Here is a 26,686-nt window from a genome sequence, read left to right as displayed (position 1 = left end):
AGTTTATTCTGAAGTTGTGATATGTAATAGAAATGAAAATACAGCCACTTTTGTTTTTGTTTTCTTTTCATTGTGGTACAAATCTGCATCTCTGAAATTTAGCCAATGAATACTGACAGTGCTTCTGCGGTTCCTGCTGCAGCTACATACACAAAATAAATTACTATAATAGCAAAGATAGCACCTATGACCACCGTTTGGTTAGCAGTTTAGCACTTTAACCTCACAGCCATTGAGCAATGAAATTCTATCACTGTATTGCAGATAAAAGGTAAAAAGAAAACCAAAATATCTTTAATAAACATCCTGTGAGCTTTTCTTAAATAAGCCTGTCATTTTTCTGAATGAAGACTTACATTTCTATGTAAACAGTAGGTATCATTCGTTGCACCTGCTCTGACAGTTATAAGACCACTTTGGCAGAGAAATCCCTTGCAGGATTCTATGTCATTGACTGAACTTCTGTTTCTTTTATTAGCAGAATACATCAGATATATAAAAAAGAAAACACAAATTCAATAACAATATTTTATGTTTTGGTTCCAGTAAATATACAAGTCTAAGTGTGTGTACTTACATTCATCTGCTCCCGCCCCATATACATATATATAAATACACACACACGCACACACACACAGATGTAAATATATGCATACATACAAACATTTACATCTATCTCTTTCTACACACACACACACACACCGTATAACTCTGAGCAACTGAATATGTTCTAGGGAAATAAAAAACAAAAACAAGACATCGAATATGTCTGTAGCAGACAAGTTTAAAATGCTTTTCTCCATCGGCCATTTCAGACAAGCTGCAGAGCACATTAGGTCCACATAATCAATGACAAAAAGGACTGTTTCAGATATTTTATATTTCTTGATAACAAAACAATATTTTAAGATGCACTATTTTTATTTTCATAATAATCATTATTATTTTATTTGTTTACTTTTTTGTTTTTATTTTGTCCTTTTTCTCTCTATCTTCTCCTTTTTCTCTATCACATGACTTTGTAAATGAACAATCTGGTTTGTTTATTTTAATGGCCTACCCTAGGTGTCAGGAAGACACTTGGCAAGAAATGGAAACAGAATTGAAAGAAGATGCTAATGAAAATGATAATAATAATGGTTTCAAATTTATGTACAAGGCCAGTAAGTCTGGCTTAAAAAGTAAGTCGATTACATTGACCTCAGAGCTTAACTAGTACCTATCTCATTGACCCCAAAGAGAATGAAAGGCAAAGTCAACCTTGGTGGAAATTGAACTTAGAACATGAGGATGGATGAAATGCAGCCAAGCATTTGTCTGGTGTGCTAACGATTCTGCCAGCTTGCTGCCTTAATAATAATAATAATAATAATGATAATGAATGCCCTGATGCAGTACCAGGCAGTGGCTCTCATGGCTTCTGATCTTAACTGTTATCATGTACATTGTTTTGTCTTGGTATAAAAGATGGGCTACAGTAAATATTGTGCTCAATACCACACATTTGCTTATCAGTTGTCCGACCATAACCAGTTGAGTATGTCCCTTAGTGGGTGATGATATGTGCACCTCTGATCACAAGCAGAAGTAGTGGGGGAGCATCATAGCCATGTGTTGAGAGGGATTCTTTGGGGTTTGAATAATTCACCTCTGGAAATGTGGATATTTCGTTCAACATCCTTAAACAATCCTTATTCAAGGACCTTTTGAGTGGGATTGGTTACTCAATCAGAAGAAAATTCTAACTGGGCCTCACCTGCAAGGTCATGTGCTGTTTATCTTGATATGAGATCACCATGTCGTGCACATATGGTTGTATGCATGTGCCTGGTGTACCCTTATCAGACGGATAGTCATGATGGGTATACTGGGTTTCATATATTTTACTCCAGTGTCACTTTGATGGCATGCACTGCTCTCTCACTCAATAATAATGATAATGATAATAATCCTTTCAACTATAGGCACAATACCTGAAATTATGGGGAAGAGAGCTATTCAATTTCCTCAACCCCCACCTCCACCCCAGTAGTTTGATTGGTGCCCATTTTATCAGCTGACCTTGGAAGAATTGGAACTGAAATGCTGATAGGCATTTTGTTCAGTGTGCTAATGATTCTGCTATCTCACTGCCATTGTAATAAAATTAGAAATATTAGGATCTAGCTAGAGAGCTGAAGAGACTGTGGAAGACTAAGACAACAATTATTCCTGTAGTAATTACTGCACTTGGCACAACACCGATAATACTATCTAAAAGATGAAAAGAGATTAGATTTGAAACTTGCATAGTTGATCCACAGAAATGTACTATCCTATATTCTGCGAGTATGATAAGAAAGATTCTTGAGATTTGAGGAGACGTGTTGTCACCAACCATTCAGATAAAATGCCTGCTAACTAAGTTGGTTTGCATAGTGTAATAATAATGGTAATTATTAAGGTGGTGAGCTGGCAGACTCGTTACCATACCTAGACAAATGCTTGGCAGCATTTTTTCTGCCTTTATGTTCTGAGTTTAAACACCGCCAAGGTTGATTTTGCCTTTCATCTTTCTGAGGGGTCAATAAAATAAGTACCAACTGCACACTGGGGGCGATGAAATTGACTATCCCCCTCCCACAAATTTCAGGCCTTGTGCCTGTAGGAGAAAGGATTATTACCTCCACCTTAGCAAAGGTGGAGGTATTGTTTTCAGTCGTGTTTGTTTGTCTGTCTGGGGACAAGATATCTCAAGAACCAGTGGATGGATTTGGATGAAACTTTCAGGGATGCTTGGCCTCATGACTAGTACAAACTGATTAGATTTTGGGATCAATCCAGTACCGGACAAGGATTCTGGATTATTTTTCTTGTTTTTTTAATTAAATTCTGAGAGCGGTCGGGTTAATTTTTAGAATTCTTATTTGTGAGAGCAGTCAAGTTTATTTCAGAAATTCTAATCTTAAAAATCATCTCTGTTAATCGTTGAGAGGACGTTGGTGTTGCCTTGGCAGAGGTTTGTGCTCTGAATGCTCTTGTTATTATTATTATAATCATTTGATATTATCTTTAGTCAGTTTGCAGAAATAGCAGAGAAGGCAATTTATTTTCTTCTCAAATCAAAATTTTAGCTATCTTTTCTGAGGGAGAAAGCTGAAATGATGAGTGATGGTTGAAGAAGAACCTCCATGCTGGTAAGTGTGTAGAGGTCATTTGTACTTTCCTAGATAGATAGATCAGATGGATCACATCTAGCTCATAACTTCATTTTGGTCTTGGTTTGTATGGCTGGATACTCTTCCTAACACCAATTGCATTATAAAGTGCATTGCATGCACCTCTTTTTTTGGTGCCTGCTTTAGAGAAGCTAAACACCTTCAACAAGACTGAAGAGTCTTCACAAACAGCTCTACACTTAATAGGGGTCACTCTGTACATAGTAGTGTAGGATAAACATACTAAGGGTATACACACACCTCTGCCCACTATTCCTGGAAGGATCATAGGTTTAGGATCTTCGGGCACCTTTTCTATAGGGTACTATCAGAAGCAACCATCATTAGAGTTTCTGGCTTGGTTCCCAAGTTTGACCAATTGAAACTGAGATTATCCAATCATCATATATACATATACACACAGACATGCATATATATATATATATATATATATATACGAATACATACATCTCTCTCTCTCTCTGTCTCTCTCTCTGGACTACAACTCAACATGTATTTCTCATTCTCTCTCTCTATTTATTCCCTCTTATTCCTTTCTGTCAAAGAGCATAGGCTTGAAATATAAAAGACTTTTCCATTTTCCTGAGTGTCAAACTAATGCACTCGTTGTTCCAACACCTGTCTTCATATTTGTTTTTCTATAAATTTGCACTATATATATATATAGTGGGAGTGGCTGTGTGGTAAGTAGCTTGCTAACAAACCACATGGTTCTGGGTTCAGTCCCACTGCGTGGCATCTTGGGCAAGTGTCTTCTGCTATAGCCCCGGGCCGACCAATGCCTTGTGAGTGGATTTGGTAGACAGAAACTGAAAGAAGCCCGTCATATATATGTATATATATATGTATGTGTGTGTGTTTGTCCCCCTAGCATTGCTTGACAACCGATGCTGGTGTGTTTACGTCCCCGTCACTTAGCGGTTCGGCAAAAGAGACCGATAGAATAAGTAATGGGCTTACAAAGAATAAGTCCCAGGGTCGATTTGCTCGACTAAAGGCGGTGCTCCAGCATGGCCGCAGTCAAATGACTGAAACAAGTAAAAGAGTAAAGAGTATTGGTAAAAACGGTAAGATAACAAAAGAAAGAAAGAGACCTCAATATTATGTAAATAGAGGAATTTATCTGTAAATGTAATATGTAACAATTATTCGGTAACCAAGATAAAACTCTGAGTTTTGGATGCTGAGGTGGAAATCCACACGATCATCTCTTCAGTTATCTGGCCATCGGAAAAAAACGCTATGAAAAATGACCGTTATACAAAGGGAAACTACTGTGTTATTGACCGCCATTTAGACAAAAGCGCTATTCGACTGACCGCTAATTAAGGTAAGGAGGTAAAAAGTTCATTGTATAACGGTCATTTTTAATAATGTTTTTCCAATGGCCGGATAACTGAAGAGATGGTGGTGTGGATTTCCACCTCGGCATCCAAAACTCAGAGTTTTATCTTGGCTACCGAATAATTGTCACATATTACATTTACAGATATATATATATATATTATATATATATATATATACGAATACATACATCTCTCTCTCTCTCTCTCTCTCTCTGGACTACAACTCAACATGTATTTCTCATTCTCTCTCTCTATTTATTCCCTCTTATTCCTTTCTGTCAAAGAGCATAGGCTTGAAATATAAAGACTTTTCCATTTTCCTGAGTGTCAAACTAATGCACTCGTTGTTCCAACACCTGTCTTCATATTTGTTTTTCTATAAATTTGCACTATATATATATATAGTGGGAGTGGCTGTGTGGTAAGTAGCTTGCTAACAAACCACATGGTTCTGGGTTCAGTCCCACTGCGTGGCATCTTGGGCAAGTGTCTTCTGCTATAGCCCCGGGCCGACCAATGCCTTGTGAGTGGATTTGGTAGACAGAAACTGAAAGAAACCCGTCATATATATGTATATATATATGTATGTGTGTGTGTTTGTCCCCCTAGCATTGCTTGACAACCGATGCTGGTGTGTTTATGTCCCCGTCACTTAGCGGTTCGGCAAAAGAGACCGATAGAATAAGTAATGGGCTTACAAAGAATAAGTCCCAGGGTCGATTTGCTCGACTAAAGGCGGTGCTCCAGCATGGCCGCAGTCAAATGACTGAAACAAGTAAAAGAGTAAAGAGTATTGGTAAAAACGGTAAGATAACAAAAGAAAGAAAGAGACCTCAATATTATGTAAATAGAGGAATTTATCTGTAAATGTAATATGTAACAATTATTCGGTAACCAAGATAAAACTCTGAGTTTTGGATGCTGAGGTGGAAATCCACACCATCATCTCTTCAGTTATCCGGCCATCGGAAAAAAACGCTATGAAAAATGACCGTTATACAAAGGGAAACTACTGTGTTATTGACCGCCATTTAGACAAAAGTGCTATTCGACTGACCGCTAATTAAGGTAAGGAGGTAAAAAGTTCATTGTATAATGGTCATTTTTAATAATGTTTTTCCAATGGCCGGATAACTGAAGAGATGGTGGTGTGGATTTCCACCTCGGCATCCAAAACTCAGAGTTTTATCTTGGCTACCGAATAATTGTCACATATTACATTTACAGATATATATATATATATATATATATATATTATCATCATCACCATTTAAAATCCATTGTCCATGCTGGCATGGGTTGGACAGTTTGACTGGGCTGACATGCTGGAAGGCTGCACCAGACTCCAGTCTGATTTGGCATGGTTTTCTACAACTGGATGCCCTTCCTAATGCCAACCCCTCAGAGTGTGTAATGGGTGCTTTTACATGCCATTGGTATGGGTGCCACTTGCATGACACTGATATATATTTATAAACACACACATATATATATTTACACACACACACAAGGTGCAGTCCCAGGAAGTTTTCAAAGTAAGAGCACAAGCTCAGAAGGAAATACAATTCCATGAGAAAAGGGTGTAGTAACATTATTTAGAAGGGCACACTTCTTTTCTTGAGGGGGGCATGTGCCCCTCAGGCACCCCTCCCCCAGTCTGCTCCTGTACACACACACATAAATAGATAATTTTTAATTGACAGAAGTTACAAAGTGATTCAAAGGCTAAGATTTTATTTGTATGCTAATCATTACATTGCATATATAACTCAAGCATTCGCATATTTAGAAGATACAATGTGAGAAAGAGAAAAACTGAGAGAGAGAGAGAGAGAGAGAGAGAGAGAGAGAGAGAGAGAGAGAAAGACGAACTGATAGTGAAAGAGGAAGTCAGAGACTGTAAGGGTAGTGCAGACTGATTGTAAGACAAACTAGTCTGGTGGTCTACGTAATCATGTTTTAATTTGTAATCTTATAAAACATTTGAATAAAAAATATATGAATATATATAAATGCAAAGGTGACCTTAGATTTTTGAGTCATCTCTCGAGGAATGATAAAAACAAAATCACCCCCACACCTTGCCGAGATAAGAAGAGGCAACCATATCTGATATTGGATTAGGCACCAGTGATCATTTGATTTTTCTACAATTGCATCACCCTGTAAGACAGCTCTTTTGGAGTAGACTGGAGTGTTGTTTGCAGAAACTCAAAAACAATATCTCCTCTGATGCCCACCACTACCATTAAAAATAACATCAAGAACAAATAATATTTTATATTCATTTATTTTATCAGCCAGTTCAAAAACAATCACAATAAATTTGTAGCCAATAAGCAAATATGAAAAAAGGAAAAAAAAAAATGAAATGATAAAATTTAGAGAAATGATAATAAATTTGTCTTGATATAACATTGACTTATTATTATCATCATCAATAATAATAATAATGGTTTCAAATTTTGGCACAGAGCCAGCAAGTTCAGGGATGGGGGTAAATCGATTATGTCATCGATTCCTGTACTTTACTGGTACTTATTTTATTGGCCCCTAAATGATGGAAGGCAAAGTTGACCTCAATGGAGTTTGAACTCAGAATGTAAACAGGTGAAATGCTAAGCATTTTGCTCAGTGTGTTAACAATTCTGCCAGCTCACTGCCCCAATAACAATAATAATGGTCTCAAATTTTTGCTACAAGCACAGCATGTTGGAGGGGATTAAGTTGATTACATCGACCCCAGTATGTAACTGGTATTTATTTAATCAACCAGAATTTGAACTCGGAAAGTGGCAGCAGACGAAATACCACTAAGCAATTAAAATTGGTAAACTAACAATTCTGCCAGTTTGCCACCTTAATAATAATAATAATGGTATCTGATTTAGGGCAGCAATTTTGAGAGGAAGTGGGGTTCAGTCATTTAGTGACCTGCAGTATATAACTGGTACTTTATTTTATTAATCGATGAAGGATGAAAGGCATTCTGGACTGTGGTGAAACTTGAACTTAGAACAAAAGAACCAGAAGAGATACAAAAAAACCATTTTTTCCAGTGCTCTGCTGATTCAAGGCCTGAAATTCTGGACAATGGATTTAGTCAGTTAAGCTGACATTAGTACTTGACCAGTACTTTAATTCATCAAACTCCAGAAGAATTCCTTGATCTTACCAGTCAGAAATTTTACCATCAGAACTCAGTTTACTAAAATTAACAAACTACATCCATGTCTCCTGGATATCTCATGGACATGCTGCAAGTTCCATACCTTTTTCCTTTCCCAAACAGCTGATTTGTGGAATAAATTCTCTTCTCATTGTTTTCCTGCAGAATAACAATCAAATTTGTGTTAACAAGTTTCTTTCCTAATGCTGGCCATTTCCTTCACTTTAAGATTTCTATTGATTGTTTTATTACTCTCCCTTTTAATTTAATTTTATCAGCTCCTTTATTGTGATTTCATTTACCCCCATTTTATAGCTGTCAGTTTTTTTTATCAGTTCTTTTATTATCATCTCATTCATTAAAATTTTTTATTGCTATCTTTTATTTGCTTCTTAAATATATTCTCTTTTACTCTTTTACTTGTTTCAGTCATTTGACTGCGGCCATGCTGGAGCACCGCCTTTAGTCGATCAAATCGACCCCGGGACTTATTCTTTGTAAGCCCAGTACTTATTCTATCGGTCTCTTTTGCCAAACCGCTAAGTGACAGGGACGTAAACACACCAGCATCGGTTGTCAAGCAATGCTAGGGGGACAAACACAGACACACAAACACACACACATATACATATATATACATATATACAACAGGCTTCTTTCAGTTTCCGTCTACCAAATCCACTCACAAGACATTGGTCGGCCCGGGGCTATAGCAGAAGACACTTGCCCAAGATGCCACGCAGTGGGACTGAACCCGCAACCATGTGGTTGGTTAGCAAGCTACTTACCACACAGCCACTCCTGCGCCTATATGTGTATATATTTACATTTTTCTAGTAGTAGTAGTAATGCAAATTCTACTTTACCCTAATCTTTCACCAAGACGTAGCCTATGAGCATTGCTTCAGATGATTTTAAGGAAACTTCATTTTCAAATGTGAGGATAGTTATGCTTTTATCAGTTAAACCACATTCGTTAATACATGAGCCAATAGCTTAGTAAATAAAGACTTTACTACACTCTGACCCACTGATTCATAATTCAATGGTCTTCTTTTATTTGCTGCAAGTTCTATGATGTTGGGAGTGATACAAAGGAAAAAAAAAACAAAAGGGAATTATAAACAAAAAAAGGGGGTCATCACCTCGTACAAAAAAGGGGCATTGAAAAATTGAAGGCACATTAATAAATGGATAATTGTGGTTTCTATTTTAGACACAAGGCCAGCAATTTTGAAGAGTAAGAGGCAATTTGATTACATTGATTCCAATATTTAACTGATACTTTACCTTATTGAATCTGGAAGGTTGAAAGCAAAGTAAACCTTAGTGAGATTTGAAATCAGTAAAAGGTTACGACAAACATTATAATGTTTTTTTTTTTCAATGCCCGAATGATTCAAGCAATCTGGCACCTTCGAGAAACAGATAATAAATAAAATAAAATAAAGGTGGAGAAATCCCACCAGGCAATTTAGGGTGTCCCATGCATTGCCTCAGATTACCCTGGTATACCAGAAGCAATTTCTTGAATGGATGAGAGCAGCTCATCCATTTCTTAGCTGAGAAAAAAAAAAAGCTCTCTCTTTTCAACAAAGTCCACCACACAACTTTTTTTTACCATAGCAACTAGATGAGGAAGGCAGCTGAAAGAAGATGCTAGGTTGCCTTTCACCAGACTTAGTTGATGACCAGATCTATCCTGCATGAAGTAATAATTGTTTGACATAAACCCACACACTGGCAATGCATAATCACTAAGTGAGTGTACACTAGATGATTTTGCATTCTCATCACACCGGGTGTATCACAGAATAATTCAGTAGCTGGTGATTCCAACAAGGCAGACATATCTGGACAGTTTATCCTGAACAGACAAAACTTCTCCCTAACATTGCCAGACTAAGGACTTTTGGAAGTTGTCCACAAACCTTCATCTGGAAGAGACTGAAATAGACTGCGAAAACTGTATGTTTTAATGTCCTGAATTGCACTTAGGCTTTTGTTGTTCATATTCTCCACTAACTATCAATGGAATGCAAGGGTTAACTTGTTGCCAATGGGTCACCTGACAGAGAGTAGTGAAAGCTTGACAAAATTCTAAATGCCTATGGTCCTACCTTGGTCTGCACTTCATCCAGAAATGTAGATTGGTCAAAAAGATAAATTGTGGAAAGGTATGTTATATGACTACACCTGTTCTCCTCTTATTTTAGTTCAGGAATCACTGCAATGTATCAGCCTCAGCACAATGTCTATGCATCATTAGCCAGGGCACTCAGAGAAGCTTGAAGAGAGTGTTGGCAGTCGAAGGACAACTAGATCAATAGAAACTGTTCATTCCATTAAAGCTGAACAAACATTTGTTCTAATCCATTCAAATTTTTCCTGGGACAATGCAGTAGGATACCACTGGCTAACTACTTCTGTTTTAAAAGACAGCTTCCTCTCAGACTATTTCTAAGTGGAACTAGCAACCCTGCTTGTAACCTACTTCCAATTTTTATCCACCTGAACGTCTGGTCCAGAATGAATATTAAGCACCTTAAGTCGCCCTTGGTCCAGTGACAGAAACTTCTATACTGCATGGACTTGCCTTCCCAAGTGCTAAGCTGAAAGCCTACTAATACTGGTTAATGCAAGTTGTGTGGTGGATTCTGTTGAAATACTTGAAGAGAGAGTTTTTCTTCTCAGGCCAAACCTTTATCAACTTCAAGTAACAACCAGAAAAATAAGGGAAGAAATGGATGTACTGCTCTCCAATAAATGTCTTGAAAGGTGTCCTATTTCAATCAGAACACTCCTCAACGTCTCAAATCTCTCCAGCAAAGTTCCAACATAAATCCATGGAGTACCTTTGGTAGATAAAGCATATGATATGAAATGATTTTGATGGGTGGCCAAACAGAGGCTGCAGTGCTTTGTAGGAATCCAATGTCAGATGATTAGATTGAGACTGGCTATGCTTAGGATAGCTGCCAGATAGCACTGGCTAAAAAGGTCATATGTTTGAGACTAATCAAAACTGATCAGACTGCACTGAAGTTAGACCTAGTAATGACTTATTCTTGAATGTAACATATGAAATGGAGATTACTGTAGACATATTGGCTGTTAATTGTACGAATTTGTGCATTTCTGACTAAATTATAGTCTACAAACAGCATTGACCTCTTAGCAGGCTCCTTTGCTAAAATCTTTAACTCTGTGTTGAGGAGAGTTATGGGTATAAACACCTTTTTTATATTTGTCACAAGAACACTGAGTGAAAGTCAATAACAACACTTACACAATTTTGAAGAAATAAATACTGTATATTACTGTGAAATGAAACAGTTAAATATTGTTAAGAGTGGTGAAGTTCTTTCTTATGGAACTTGGGGAGTTATTTAATGGCTACAGCAGTAGATAGTGTTGGTGTTGCAATTGGTAGAGAAGGAGGAGGAAGATGAGGGCTGAGAAAGCAGGCGTGTGACTTCTACTGGAAAGAAGCCAGCAGATTCTTGGCAACCTAAATTGCTGCTATTTTAAGAAAGTGGAATCCACAGAAAAGATGAATGGTAAAATAAATATTCTTTCTCGAAATATTCAATAGTTCTAGAGTGTTGGAACATTTATGGCTTTTTATTTAAATAAACACATCAGATCCGGCTTGTTTGAATGGACAACTGAATGAAGGAGGAACAAACATTCTGTAGTGAGAGAAGTTCAGTTTAGATGTAGTAATAGTTGAAAATAGATAAGTCTTTCTCCCAGGGGCAGGCAATGATAAGATATCCGATAAATACAATGGAGTTCATTGACAGAATAATGTCGACTGTATAATTTATGGCAGGAAATTAGAGAGAGAAAGAGAGATAGAGATAGAGAGAGAAGAAGTAATAGAAGAAAATGAGAGAAAATGTGTGTAGTGACATAAAAAGAGGAATCAAAAAAAAAGAGAGAGAATATTTGGTATGCAGAAAAGAGTGTGTATGAGAAGGAACATAAGAGATACATAGAAAAAGACAAGGCAGAAATAAAAGAGAAAATTTAGAGGTAAGATGAAAGAGTGCATACACACACATGTGTGTGTGTGGAGAGAGGAGAGAGAGAGAGAGAGAGAGAGAGAGAGAGAGTGAGAGAGAGAGAGAAGTAGCTGTAAAAGACAGAAATGCAAAATTCAGAGCAGCAATAGAGTGAATTCTCAGCTTCAAATGTGTGTGTACCTGTGTGTGCATACACAGGTGCATCTGTGTATGTTGTTTCTTGTTTTCAAACCACAAGTGGAAACAGATTTTGTTTTTGGGAATGTCATTTTGTCAATAAAAATACACGGCTGTAATTCACTTCATTAGTCACTTGTTGATTTGTCAATGCCCTTTATTACATCCCTGAAGACATATAAATGTGATGGTTTCCTAACATCTTTTATTACACCTCTGGAGACTTGCCAGTGAACATATTAACACACCTACATGGGCTATAGTGAAAGATTTTGATTAAAGTCATTAATTAATAAAGAAGTGAACTGTAACCATTGCATGTGTTTTATGTTAGAGTAACCCTTCAAAACTGTGTGGTTTTGAAGTCTACTTTGCAAGTCTGTGATTTCAGATTCAGTCCCACAAGTGAAGTCCATTGGCAAGTATCTTCTTCTAGAGCCTTTGGCAGGCCGATGCCTTGTAAATGGAATTGTACGGCACAAAATTTATGAGTGTGCTTGCTTGCATAAGAATGTTTACATTTTGCAATGTCTTTGCATGAAATTACTTGAGCAAAAGCAACAATCTTATGTTCACAATTCCAATTCCCTATCAACAAACCAACCGGAGGCTCAGCACTTTTGAATACAAGTGGAATAAAATCTGCTTCCTCGAAAATCAGGTAAGGTTTAGAGACAAGAGGAACATCTAATTACAAAGCAATACCTTAGTAATATGTCTTTGTCCAATCTGCCTACACTAGTAAAGAAAAATGAACACTAAATGAACAAACAAATACACACACTAAGTAGAAAGCAGTGTATAATACTGATGGATAAATAACGCTAAGAGTTTTTTTGATTGATTGATTCTAGTTTCAGCTCATGAGCTGTGGCCATGCTGGGGCACAAGTAAACTCGTTGTTATTGATAAATTCTCAGTTTAATGTTATCAGCTGGTTCTTGTTATTAACGTGTTCCCCTTAGATAACAATAAACTATAAGTTAACTGTTGTGCAAGAGTACAATGCCTCCTGGCGAGAATGGACTGGATCACTACATATAAATAGTAGCGGTCTGAGTAAGTTTGTACTAGTTCCACAGTTCGTGTGTTGATAGTTCAAAGTTTAGAGTTCGAGTTGGATTGTTGGTTCTTAAAAGACTTGTTACGTTCCATGTGGTGACTACTGTTTGTTTCAATTATATTGTTATTACACTGTTGCAGTGTATTTGTTCATCTAGAAGGATATAACATTAACATAAGCCACTTACTGTAAAAATGATTACATGAAGTGACTTCTACTCAGTGTGTGTGTTTGTGTGTGTACTTATAAAAATGGAGAGAGAGAGAGAAAGAAATTATTTCAAACTTTGAGAAGTGTTCTTATCACACTTTATATCTGACTAAATATTTAAACACTCTACTACATACTTAATAATAACTATACTAACCTCTCACATTTCTTTTTAACTTTATCATTGCTCTTAACAAGAAGCCATTATCACACTTGACCCCTCTTAAAACAAGCAGTATACAACAAAAGCCCTGATGACTGCTCTAAATGTTAGACCTCTCTATCATTGAAGATCTGTCATGGTAAAACATTCTTAGCACGGTTAAGATTGCATCTTAATGACTGGTTCTTTTCTGCAGGGTCAGAAAATACTTTAGCTCTCTAACCGCTACAATTATTGAGAATCTACAGAGCTTGGGGTGATGCTCACAAAAGAATATTAGTTCCACATTGTGCAGCTGCACATACATATACATCCTAGAAGACATTCAGAAAAAAACAAACATTCAGCTGATTGGCAGCTTCCTTGGATTCCATTTTTACTTTTAACTTAGTAAAATATATAAAAGTTTACCGAATATCTCACAGCTTATCTAACCGTCATAAAGACTAAATCTGTATTTTATTCTTATAATTTAACTTACAATTTAACCTTCTAGTATTGTTACCTTTTATTTTATATATACATGTTAGCCCAGCTACCTTTCAATTTATACTTACTGCTTGTACTACCACCTCTGAGTTGGTACTTACTGATACTGCTATCACTTCTGTCAGTCCTATTGATAGAGATATCAATACCTACTGATGGTCCTGTTTCCTTCAAGTCTATAATCCCTGTCATGTCTATATGTACTGTGACACATCACTTCTCAATCCATACTTAATAAAACTAAAGTTAAAAGTTAGCTGAATCCCTGAGAAGAGAAGTGATTTTAAGCCAGCATTGGACACATAAATCATTCATCTGTTCTTTTTAACCTTATTTAATGCTTCATTACTGAATTTCTTTTATAGTATTTCAAGTTCTGTAGTTGATAGGTGAGCGATAGGGGTCTTTCAATGCCAAGTTCATAATATAGCACATCATCCCCATCATCATTTAGTGTCTGTTTTTCATGCTGGCATGGGTCAGACAGTTTGATTGCAACTGGTAAGCTGGAGAGCTGCACCAAGCTGCAGTCTGTTTTGGCCTGGCTTCTACAGCTGGATGCTCTTCCTATTGCCAACCACTCCATAGAGTGTATTGGATGTTTTTTATGTGCCACTGGCACGAGTGTTTTTTACATATCAGCAGTACAGGTGCCTATAATGTGTCACTAGCAAGGGTGTCTTTTAAGTGTCACTAGCATGGGTGCTTTTATGTGTCACCGACATCGGTGCCTTCTTTGTATCACTGGCACAGATGCCTTTTGTGTCACTGGCATCAGTACCTTTTACGTGTCACTGGCATGGGTGCTCTTCATGTGTCACCGGCATTGGCAACAACTAACACCATTAGCAAATGTTAAAAACACAATTCCTCAGTAACTGTAATTCTACAACAATCATTATAACAACAGATTCTCTGCTATGTTCATGTTTTTCTCTTTTGTCCTTCTTGCTTTTTACATTTCAGTTGTGAAATGACAGGCAGGAAATTCACATTCAACTCATGGGCAAAGACAATTGGTTCTACATTACCTCAGTTTATCTAACTGAAGAAAAGACTAATTATGTGAATGACTACTTGCCTGAGCTAATATAATTTTATAGAAAAAAATGAATGTTATTATATGTTTAAAAGCAGCAAATATTGGTTTAAAATTTTGGCACAAGACCATAAATTCCAGGGGAGGGGTTGAGTCAAATACATCAGCCCCAACAATCAACTGGTACTTATTTTATCAACCCCAAAAGGTTAAAAAATGAAGTCAACCTCAGTAGAATTTGAACTCAGAATATAAAGATGGACAAAATGCCACTAAGCATTTTGCCTGATGTGCTAATGATTCTGCCAGCCTTAGAGCAGCAAATATTAACTCAATAATGTACGCAACACAAGTGTAGAATCTAATTCCATGGTAATTCTATTGACATTGACTTTATGTGTATGGCTACTTCAAACTATCATCCCTTATCAATTTACAATTGAATAGTTAATATTGAAAAAGTAGTAAAACCTACTTTAATTAATGAATTAGTAATTATCCTAATTTTCTAAAATCACTTTTCTACTTCCAGAAAAGAAATGCTAAAAAGAATTAAAAATACAAAAAAGAAATCTAAATTAAAAAGACTTAAAATTGTGAAATGTTTCACAAGATATTCAGTTAAAAAGTTTAATAAAAGCTTCTTTGATGTGTTTAAATTATATATAACACAATTAAGGCAATTACATTCATAAACAAACATTTATTTCTATCTTTTATTCCTGTATTATAACAAACAAAACATTAAAAACAAGGGTAAATGAAAATAATATAATAATGGTATTCCAGCATATCCTATAGCAGCCTAGAAAATTGCCTGCTTTCTTATTCACAAACATATACACACTGTGACCAATAGAATCATGATGATCATGATCACCACCATGACCAAATGAAGCCAGTAACCTATACATCTATACAAAAAAAAAATACAAAAAAAAAAGCAAAAATGTATTTCCTTTTCATTTTAACCTTATCGACATCAGAATGCACAATAAATTGCTTGTTATTTGCTGGCTTCATTAAACAATGTGAAAGGGTCATTATATTAACAATTCTTCTCTCTTTCCCATGTGCGTGTGTGTGTGTGTGTGTGTAGTTATTGTACCTATGTATATAATGTTCCTTGGCACATTTCTGGCTTTGATTAGTGAGAATAATTAATGTCATTAGTTTTGCATTAATAAATCAGAAACATGTGGTTTTGTGGTTTTTGGCATTCATCATTACTGATTTACACGTGAGCACACATGTATGTGTATAACAGATTTATAAAGGTGTTTTAATTATGCACACACATGTAAATGTGTGCGTATGTGTATATATGTGTGTGTGTGTGTGTGTGTGTGTGTGTGTCAGAATCTGCATCATATATACACATATATACTAATAGGCATATACATATATATTTGCATATATCTCATTTATAAACAGATACAAACACAGAAACAGAAAATGATTACATTTTAACATCCATTTTTCCATTTTTGCATAGCTTGGATGGAATTTTTAAGGCAGATTTTCTTTGGATTGATGTCTTTCTTGTAACCAATTTTTAGCTGCTATTTTAATATTACTCCATGGCCTGACATGTTTTCAAGAAAATTAGAAATGAAAGATACCACTACATGAAATGACATTCATTTAAAACTATAAGGTCATGTCAAGACAAGGGACAACAACTCACACACATTCACACTCACACAAAATGGGCTTCTTTCAGAATTTGTCTATCAGATCCACACATTAGGCTTTGGCCAGCCTGGGGCTATAGCAGAAGACACTTGCCAAAAGTGTCATGCAGTGGAACCATATGGTGGGAAACAGGCTTCTTAACCACACAGTCATTCATGTGTGTGCATGTATATATATATATATATATATATATGTGTGTGGATCGTTGGCAATTTTTTTTCTCCGTCTCCTGTTTCTGATGAAGAGCTTTGCTTGAAACGTAAAACTACCTTCCTTTCCTTCCCTGAATATCTGCTAATACTTTGCATGTACTATGACCTTGCATTGTTGTTTTTTCGTGTTGTGTTTGTTCTTTATTTAAAAAAAAATTACTATATATATATACATATGGGGGGGGGAGAGATTTTAGCAACACAAACTTGTAAATATATCGATCTGAATGATTGTATACTTATAAATACACAAATCTTTAGAAATCACACAAACACATCAAATTTTTTCGCCTGAATGACAGTATACATATTTCGACAGTATGTGTGTGTGTGTGTGTGCGCACGTGCATGTGCATGTATGTGTGTGTGTGTGTTTGCAGGTATTTTGAAAATAGCTCATGGTCGTGTTGACCATGCTCTGCATAGTTACATGTTGCCCTTTGACAAGGTATGGCACCCATTCAACCACTCTGCCAGGACTGCAGCATGGCAGATTGTGAAGAGGAGATCAACTTCTTACATTGATGCTTAGCAGAGGAATCCTAAAAGATCAACAGTCAGGATTACCAATCTTTATCAAGAGAGTAACTGCAATGCATCCATTGAGGTGGTGTCCATGTTTGTGCTATCAGCTAATGAAAGATTCACAATGACTCAAGTTCTGTTTCTCTGTCACACTCAAACCTTTCGTCACCTAACACAAGATCACCTCCTCCAATTCCCCTTCCTCTATAGTAAGACACCTGTTCCTGTCACACTCAAACCTTTCATCATCTAACACAAGATCTCCCACTCCAATGCCCCTACCCCACTCAAAATTCCTTGTCTTTCAAGTTAATTAGGGACCCTACCAGTGCTGGAGCTACGTGAAAAGCACCCAGTCCACACTGTAAAGTAGTTGGCATTTGGAAGGGCATTCAGTCGTAAAAAGCCATGCCAAAACTGACCTCACCTGTGCTGGTGCCATGTAAAAAGCACTCAGTCTGCTCTGTGGAGTGGCTAGTGTTAGGAAGAGCATCCACCTGTAAAAACCCTGCCAAAATATACACAATAGCTTGGAGTAGTCTTCTACCTGGCCGTCTCCAGTCAACCATCTTACTCATGCAAGCACGGAAGATGTTAACCAATGATGATGATGATGATGATAGAGAGTCATGGGATTCTGCGAAAGCAGTGTGACCAATATTTCATTACATACAAATGCCAATTTCTTTTATGTACACACACAGCAATTCATTTTATGCATGCAGACATTTTTATTTTGCATAATTTCTATTGTTTATACTCAGGAAAATATAGACATGTGATCAATCATATGTGTATCAACATTAATCAAAAATGTTGACATGGGCAAAATTTCATATGCATATTTCTGAGAGAGGCTGTAGTGGGGTTTGTCTGTCTGTCAGTCTGCCTATTTCTCTCTCTCTCTCTCTCTCTCTCTCTCTATATATATATATATATACATACATACATACATATATACTAAACAAAACAGGAAACATTTTGGCATTATTCATTAAGCATGTTTCATTTGCTAATAGGAATTACAAAGATTTACATGCTACATAGACATGTAAAAGCATTTCCTATTAGAAATTCTTCAGGCACGCACACACACACACACAAACACATATATATAGTTGAAATTTATAGAAAAACAAAATGACAAAGACAGGTGTATGAACAACAAATAAGTGCATTCGTTTGATACTCGGGAAAATGAAAAAGTATTTTATGTTTTGAGCCTATGCTCTTCAACAGAAAGGAATAAGAGAAAATAAAGAGAGAGAGAATGAAAAAACTTGTAGATTTATTGCTCTAGCATGGTGAATATATATAAATATATATATAATAACTTTTTGGTTAGGTGTAAATACACCTAAGGGATATTAAATATCCAAAGAATTTATGAGATATATCATTTGTTTGTATAAAATATTTAAATTGAATTGAATTTATAATTGTTCAATTTATTGTTTTGCTTTGTTTTTCCATTTCTGATTTACACCCACCCAATACACACACATATATATATATATATTATATATATATATATATATATATACAGATATGGCTATATGGTTGAGAAATTTGCAGCACTAGTGGATAAATGCCTACTACTATAATGTTGGGTTGACTAAAGCCTTGTGAGTAGCAGACAGAAATGGAAAGAAACCTATCAGGCTTTTATCACAGTTGGTAACTAAAAGTTTCTCTCTCAGAGCAAAAGGCAGACTGTTGTTTGTGAATGAAATGCAATGCAACATTGTAGTGAGGCAATGGCCCTGAAGCAGAAATGATAATGACTAGAAAGAAATGAATCTTGCATGCTCCATTGTAAATTTGCATAAATTACTAATTACAAATGAGTCATGGGAAAAGTTGGGCATAAGAGAAATCAGATGTATTATGCAAGAAAGACTATGCTTGTATGGACATATGATGTACATGGATGATGATGGCATGTAAAGAAGTGTCAATCAGTTAATGTGGATGAAGCTTGTAAAAGTGGGAGACCCATCAAGACATGTGATGAAGTAGTGAAAGCTGATCTCAAGACTTTGAACCTCATGGAAATGACTAAGGGTCTGGATGAGTGGCAATGTGTAGTACTTGAAAAACTTGCTCATCTTGGTGTAACTGAGGTTCAGGAAGCACAGTGTGTGTATGATTGAACACACACACATACATCTCAATACATATATGTATATATACATACAACTGGCCTCTTGCTTAATTTTTCTCCTCAAGCCCTCCCATCACCCATCTCTATCACTGATCACTCTGAACTACAGTATTCAGATGCTGTAATCAAATGAAAGAAAGATTGTATATTTCATCATTATTTTCTGCGATACCAATTATCTTTCTCACATCCCAGAACCACTTCACCTGTTAAATGTTCTTCATTCTTGCTCCTCTCCACTGACATTTTACATTGATCACCCTTTCTGTGTCACTAAATTACCTCTCCTTCTAAACCACCATACATATCTTACTGTCCCTGTACACTAAATCTGCTTCTATCCTCACTCTCCTACAACCTAATCACTCACACATCATCTTTCTCTCGCTGCCATACTTCCCCCATCTGTTGTATTAGTATAATTATTAGTATTCTATTGCTTTTCACCCACGTCTGTACTCTCATCCACTCTTCAGTCCTATCTAATATCTGCAGACATCATCAACTCTTTCATACCTTCCTGTCAAACACTTTGTTCTTCATTTATCATATTTGTCTCCTCCACCATTCCCCAATCACCTAATACACATGCCTGCAACTTCAACTCACCCACACCTCCTGTTCTTCTGTCACCACTAATTTCTATTCATCTTCTTGTACCATGAGGGTCCACCCTAACATGAGAGAGAGAGGGGGAAGTGGAGAAAGAGAGATTCTTGTATGTAGAAATATCTCATTCATACAAGAATCAATAGATACAACAGTAGTATCAACAAATATACTTCACATTCATGGCATAAATCTATTAATATGCTCATAATACACCCAAAACAACTATGTCATAGACATATAAATATATACATATATGTGTACATGATATAAATTTTAATAACATATTTGATAATACAAAGCATACACAATACAAGATGTGATGTTTTAACAAAAAAAAACAACAACAAAAAAAACAAAGATACAATTGAAACCATTGTGACAATAACATATATTTGTGAACACACAGCAATATGATGTGTATACATTTTGTACTTACATGTGTGTATACATACATATGCACGTTCATAAATTTAAATAGAAATTTACACACATCCATATATACTTGCACTCACACACACACACATATATATGCATACACATACACACACATATGCATTTATACATACACACAATACTCATATATGTATTTCATAATTCCAATTGAATATTTGCAGGTTTATATATATATACATATAAACACACATGCTTAAGTGTATTTGTGTATATATGTGAATAGACATACATGCACACAAACTCATTTAGTTATGAATTCATAACATTCGATAGGAAATATCAAATGAATAATTGAAAAAGTGAACAATACATTCGAGCCTCACGCCCCCTTAATAACTGGCTCTCAGCCAATGTTACCACAATAGCGCCTTGGATTCATGCAAATGTTACATGGTAAAATAATCTGTATACTTTCACTGCGCTTTCCACCTGCACAACATTCAAACACACTAATTTCAATCTACTTCAAATCTTAATATGAAACAGGAGAGAAATCAGAATAGCTAAGTCTGTTCTATACTCAGCAGTCAGCAAGTCTGAAGAATTTAATCTATTTTAGCTGCGTGGTGAGTGCCATACAGCAACAATGTGCTTTTGGTATGATGGGTTTCTAACTTGGATTCAGTTTACATCACCTTGATTGCGCTATTAATGAGAAAAGCATGAATGTTGCACAAATCCACTCCATAACCTTTGTAAATTTAATGTTTGCACCGTCTGTCTGTTTGAGTAATCTGCATGATTCAGCTGTCCAGTCATGTCCAAGCTTATTTCTTTAAAGTTTTTCATCCATCAGCTGCTTAAAATACAAAAGCAGTGAGTTTGATGGCTTAGATGGCAAAACACTGTACTGGATGGTTTTCTGTAACAAGAACTATTCCAAGTTCAAATCATGCAAGGGATGACTTTAACTTTCAATTCTCAATTAAGTGTCAAGGAAATAAATACCAATGACAAACTTACACTAATTCAATTTATTGTACCATCTCCTTTATGAAACTGAGCCCAGTCAAAATAAATTTGTTATATAAAACACAGATGGGCAGTGAATTGGCCGAATGGTAAAGCATCCATGTAAACTTTGAGTTTGTTTCTCAACATTTTGATTTCAAAGCTTGCTGACAGCTTTGTTTGTTAACTCTCCCTGTCTCTCTCTCTCCCTCTCTCTCTGGTACTGGTGAGACAAGTACCAGTAATAAAATAGAGTCAATTTAATCAACTCCAACAAAAATTGATGCTCAAGAATGCCTGTCCTCCACAGCAGAAGTGATAAGGCCACCTCCCCTGGTAAAGGGGATTGGCCAGCTAGAGTCCAGTGCTGGTGCCACATAAGCACTTGTGCCAGTGCCGTGTAAATGTGCTGGTACTGGTGGCATGTTAAAAGCACCTAACACACACTGTAAAGTGGTTGGTGTTAGGAAGGGCATACAGCCATAGAAATCAAGCTATATCAGAATGGAACCTGGTTGCCAGCTCAAGTCAAACCGTCTAACCCATGCCAGCATGGAAAATGGATGATAAAGGATGATGAGGATGATGAGGATGATGATGATATTTGTTGACTCAGAACTCAAGAGAAATCATTGCATAAAATATATGGGACAATATTATAGAAATCAATATTGCACTTCAATAAAAATAATAGATACATTCTACTTCTTTATAGAAATACCCTACTTTAAATTGGACCAAACGTTGCATGGAAATACAGTTATATGCTAAATGCACCATCTAATCAATTTCTGTACATTAGTTACAATACCTGCTACAATCGCTACACTCAAATCTTTGTTACTCTTTCCAGCTTCCAGAAAAGACAGAAAAATAACTTAACTTTCGTCATCTAATCTGCCAACATAACAGAATTGCTATCAGATAAGCATTCTGATAAATTATTAAAAGTATTCTTTGCTTGTCCATTATTGCACAGACTTCTGGAGTATGACAAAATCTCCTCTGATTAATTAAATTTTCATAAATAAACTTTCAGAAGTTAGTTTTTCTTCACTTTTGTAAGTAAATGTGCATGCGAATAAATGTGTGTGCATGCACACACATACACACACATCTGTGAGTGAGCAAGAAAGCAAAATATGTGTGTGCATAAAGCAGTAGGAATAAATGAGCATTTAAAAAAAAAATTTTACACATATTTGTTATGTACTATAAGGTACACCATATAAAGTTGTGTAGCCATCATGGATGTGAAATATCTTTTACTAATTTCTCATGTACGAAGGTGATGACCATGGCCTCCAAACAGAATGCCCTATAAAATTGCAACTGGTGAGGCCAATCTCCTATTTTCTGTCCACAGGGAAATTAGAGAAACAGAACCCACTTGCTTACATTTGTGCAGCGTATTTGATGACACATCAGAGAGATAACTAAAAACAAAAATAAAATAACTTGTATTGCATGACAGAGTATACTGTATAATACATCTGTATCATCTGAAATAAACTTAGTGCATCTATAATTAATTACTGAATACATGTAAATATTTTTGTTCTGCAATATCTGCATTCATAAGTGTGTATGTGTGTGTGTGTGCACGTAAACATGTAATTGCCAATGTGTGTGGTTGTTTCTGCGATATGCATATATCAATATCTGTGTGTTTAAATAGAAATAAATATAAGGTCAGGTCAGATATAGGGGTATGCACCATTGCAGCACTGTGTTGCATCCTCCATTTGTCAATATATACTGGCAGAATTGTTAGCATGTCAGGCGAAATACTTAGTGGTATTTCATCTGTCTTTATGTTCTGAGTTCAAATTCTGCTGAAGTTGACTGTCTCTCATTCCTTTGGGGTCGATAAGATAAATACCAGTTGAATAAGTACCAGGTGGGGTTGTAATCGATTCTTCCCCTCCTCCAAAATGGTTGCCCTTGTGGCAAAATTTGAAACCAATATCTACTCAGGTTGTGCCAGGCAACAATCTGAGTAGTACCTCAGTTGGTTCCCATCCCCTCAAGAAAGCTCCACGTCCTGCCATGACCATGAGGCATGTGGCCAATTAAGATAAGCCATCAACCCAGCAGGATCCTCAGACAAAAGGACATAGTGCACAGAATCCAACTTGGAAAACTGAGCAAAATGGCACATCCCAGTTTCTGAGTATAATCACTGGTTGGATCAAAATCTGACCAATGGTAGTCCATAAGCCTATGACTTCTTTTAAATGTCTGAAATAAGCTGAAGTTTTTATAAGACTAGAATTAACCTTACCTTTAGAGTGCATTCTTTTATTCTTTTACTTGTTTCAATCATTTGACTGTGGCCATGCTGGAGTACCGCCTTGAAGGGATTTTTAGTTAAATCAACCCTAGGATTTATTTCTTAAACCTAGTACTTATTCTATTGGTTTCTTTTGGTGAACCACTAAGTTACAGGGATGTAAACACACCAACACCAGTTGTCAAGTGGTGAGTGGGGGGAAAACACAGGTGCAAAGACACGCACCCACACACACACAACAGGCTTTTTTCGGTTTCCTTCAACCAAATCCCCTCACAAGGCTTTGGTCAGCCTGAGGCTATAGTAGAAGACACCCAAGGTATCACACAGTGGACTTGAACCCGGAAGCATTTGGTTGGAAAGCAAGCTTCTTACCTACCACATGTGGCTTAACTGATAAAGATATTATTATTCTCAGATTAGAAGATAAACTTCCTTAATGACATTCAATTACTCATTATTTGATTCTTTTCCTTGCCTTTTGGTTACTGGACGGTGGCAATTCTGGAGCACTGCCTAGTAGGGTTAGACAAACAAAATGACACCAGTACTAATTTTAGTCCAGGTACTTATTCTATCAGTTTCATTTACTGAAACACTAAGTTTGGGGACATAAATCAACCAGTGTTGGTTTGTTTATATCCTCTATCTTAGATTTCTAGCAGTAGTGTGAGAAACACAAAGAAACACACAGCAATGCATATAAGATGGACTCACACAATGTTCAATGACTGCAAAGTGAACATCTTCATCACTCGGCCATGTATGTACTTTGTATCTAGGAACACATATCCAAGAATATGACAATCAGTGATTTAACTGATGAAAACATTGTGCGAATATTGTAAATGTACCCTTCAGAAGATGAGGTTAATAATTTGAAAGCTTTCAGTCTTAAGTAAACTAGTTCTTGCATATTTGAGCATTAATGCAAATAGATATAAGTGTTTAAGTATATTTATAACTAAACATATAATCCTGTTTGGGTTACATTTATCAATATATGTCCATAATTATTAATATTGTATTCCATGATATTGTCCTGGTGATTTATTGACTGAAATGTGCTCCCTTATATAATAAGTGTTATAATATAAGATACAAAGTTTATAACTAGTATAACTATTAAACTTGAGCTAGATGGATATGTCTTTCAAGATAACGGGGAAATGTTGAAGTTCTTCATATACCCCTTCAGCACATCCCTAAATCACAACCTCTAGCTACCACGGTTCCTCCTACTCTGATGCAGTTCAAACTAGAAAACTGCATTGGGCGCCTCTTGCCCACAATTCTGCAAACACATTCTGCCCAGTGCAGCTGTGATAAAGTAATGAGGGCCTTCACACTAACTGTGCCACCCGAGCACAGGACCTCTACATCAAGAATGTGATCTACCATCTGATCGGCAAGGTGGAGCACAAATAATGAAGTTAGACTTGTGTCAGGGCCTTGATGTACCTGCACTAGAGAGCCATGCATTCCTATGATGGACAGCCAACAATGACAATGAGATATATGATGTTGACATCACATGGTTTCACTTTGGTAGAACAGTGACTGATATTTACATTTATGACTAGTTGCTCAGCTCTTTTGGGGATTTATGGAATGAAAAATCCGTTACTTGAAAAACAGGTAAGGGTTAGCAAAAGAACGTATATCTGGCTTTAAAACCAAGCCTCAAATACATACCTATCCAAATCTATACTAGCATAGGAAAGCAGTAATTAAATAAACAAACTAAATGGGTTAACATAATAAACTATATACTAGTTTGTTGATGCTACTCTGGGTGGTGAACTAGCACAGCTTTTTAGGAAAACCTTAGACAAGATGAATCTACAGATTAAAGAAGTAGAAAGGCTAGGGACTCCCATAAAAACCCGGATCTATAGAACATATCCATTTGGGAAAACCTCATGTACAGATAGCAGCTGTATAGGATGAAGCCACAGGTAAAAAGGAAGATTATGAATGTAGTTTATAGTATAAGGTGTACTGAGGGATGGTGCAGAAACAGAGCAGTGACATACATTGGGGAAACAACATGTAGCATAGGTGAGTGGATAGGTGCACACTGATGGGAGTTCAAGGAGGAGAAAAGCTCCAACATGCTCAATTAGAACATGAAGCGTTGGTTAATAACATAGATGTTAAAATGTTATTAACACATAGAACAGACAGGACCCTAAGACAGATTACGGAGACCACACACATAGCAATAGATAGACTGAGCCTCAACAGAAAACATGAATAGAATAACACCCCTCCACTCCACCATCCTATGCGATGTGACGAGTAAAGACATAATGAGAGAAGAAAAAAAAGAGACACAGATACAAACAGTATAACACATAAACCCATACACACTCACACAACACAGTAGAGATAAGGATACACACCACAGAAAGACAAAATGGACTAAGAAAAACAAGAGGGGACATGTGGGATAAGGAGTCAATGCAGAGGTGACAGGATGTATGACGAAAGAGCTTTGACAAGGAAACAAAAATAATAATAATAATAAAGCTGGAGTAAAGACCAAACATATAGTGTGTGAGTTTAAACGGCAAAATATGACCACCCCCAAGTATAACAATATCTCTCTCTCTCTCTTCTCTCTCTCTCTCTCTCTCTCTCTCTCTCTCTCTCTATATATATATATATAATATATATATATATATATATATATATATATATATATATATATTGGGTCATCCCATAAATAATGCAATTTTTTAAATATTTCTTTTATTTTAAAAAATTAAGATAAACAAAGTTCTTTTTTAATCTAAAGTGTACTCTCTTTCATTTTCTATAATGCTCTTCCATCTAATATGGCGAATATGGTGGGTGGGTCATCGTTTTCCATTCAA

At 36.2% G+C, this 26,686-nt stretch overlaps 1 protein-coding gene and 1 long non-coding RNA gene across 6 annotated transcripts in view; one reads left to right on the top strand and one right to left on the bottom strand.

Annotated features, from left to right (window-relative positions):
- The window catches only part of LOC115216731 (N-acetylated-alpha-linked acidic dipeptidase 2), a 1,056,093-nt gene that overhangs the window by 378,348 nt on the left and 651,059 nt on the right, over positions 1-26,686 (bottom strand). The gene's annotated exons all lie outside the window — the stretch shown is intronic.
- LOC118765210 lies at positions 4,422-26,405 on the top strand. Its single transcript, XR_005001075.1, has 3 exons — positions 4,422-4,433; positions 7,132-7,136; positions 26,277-26,405. It is a non-coding gene; the product is annotated as an uncharacterized LOC118765210 (long non-coding RNA).

Source organism: Octopus sinensis, linkage group LG10, assembly GCF_006345805.1.
Source record: "Octopus sinensis linkage group LG10, ASM634580v1, whole genome shotgun sequence".
NCBI classification, from domain to species: domain Eukaryota; kingdom Metazoa; phylum Mollusca; class Cephalopoda; order Octopoda; family Octopodidae; genus Octopus; species Octopus sinensis.
Note: the sequence above shows the minus strand (reverse complement) of the source record. Positions and strands in the feature narration are given on the sequence as shown.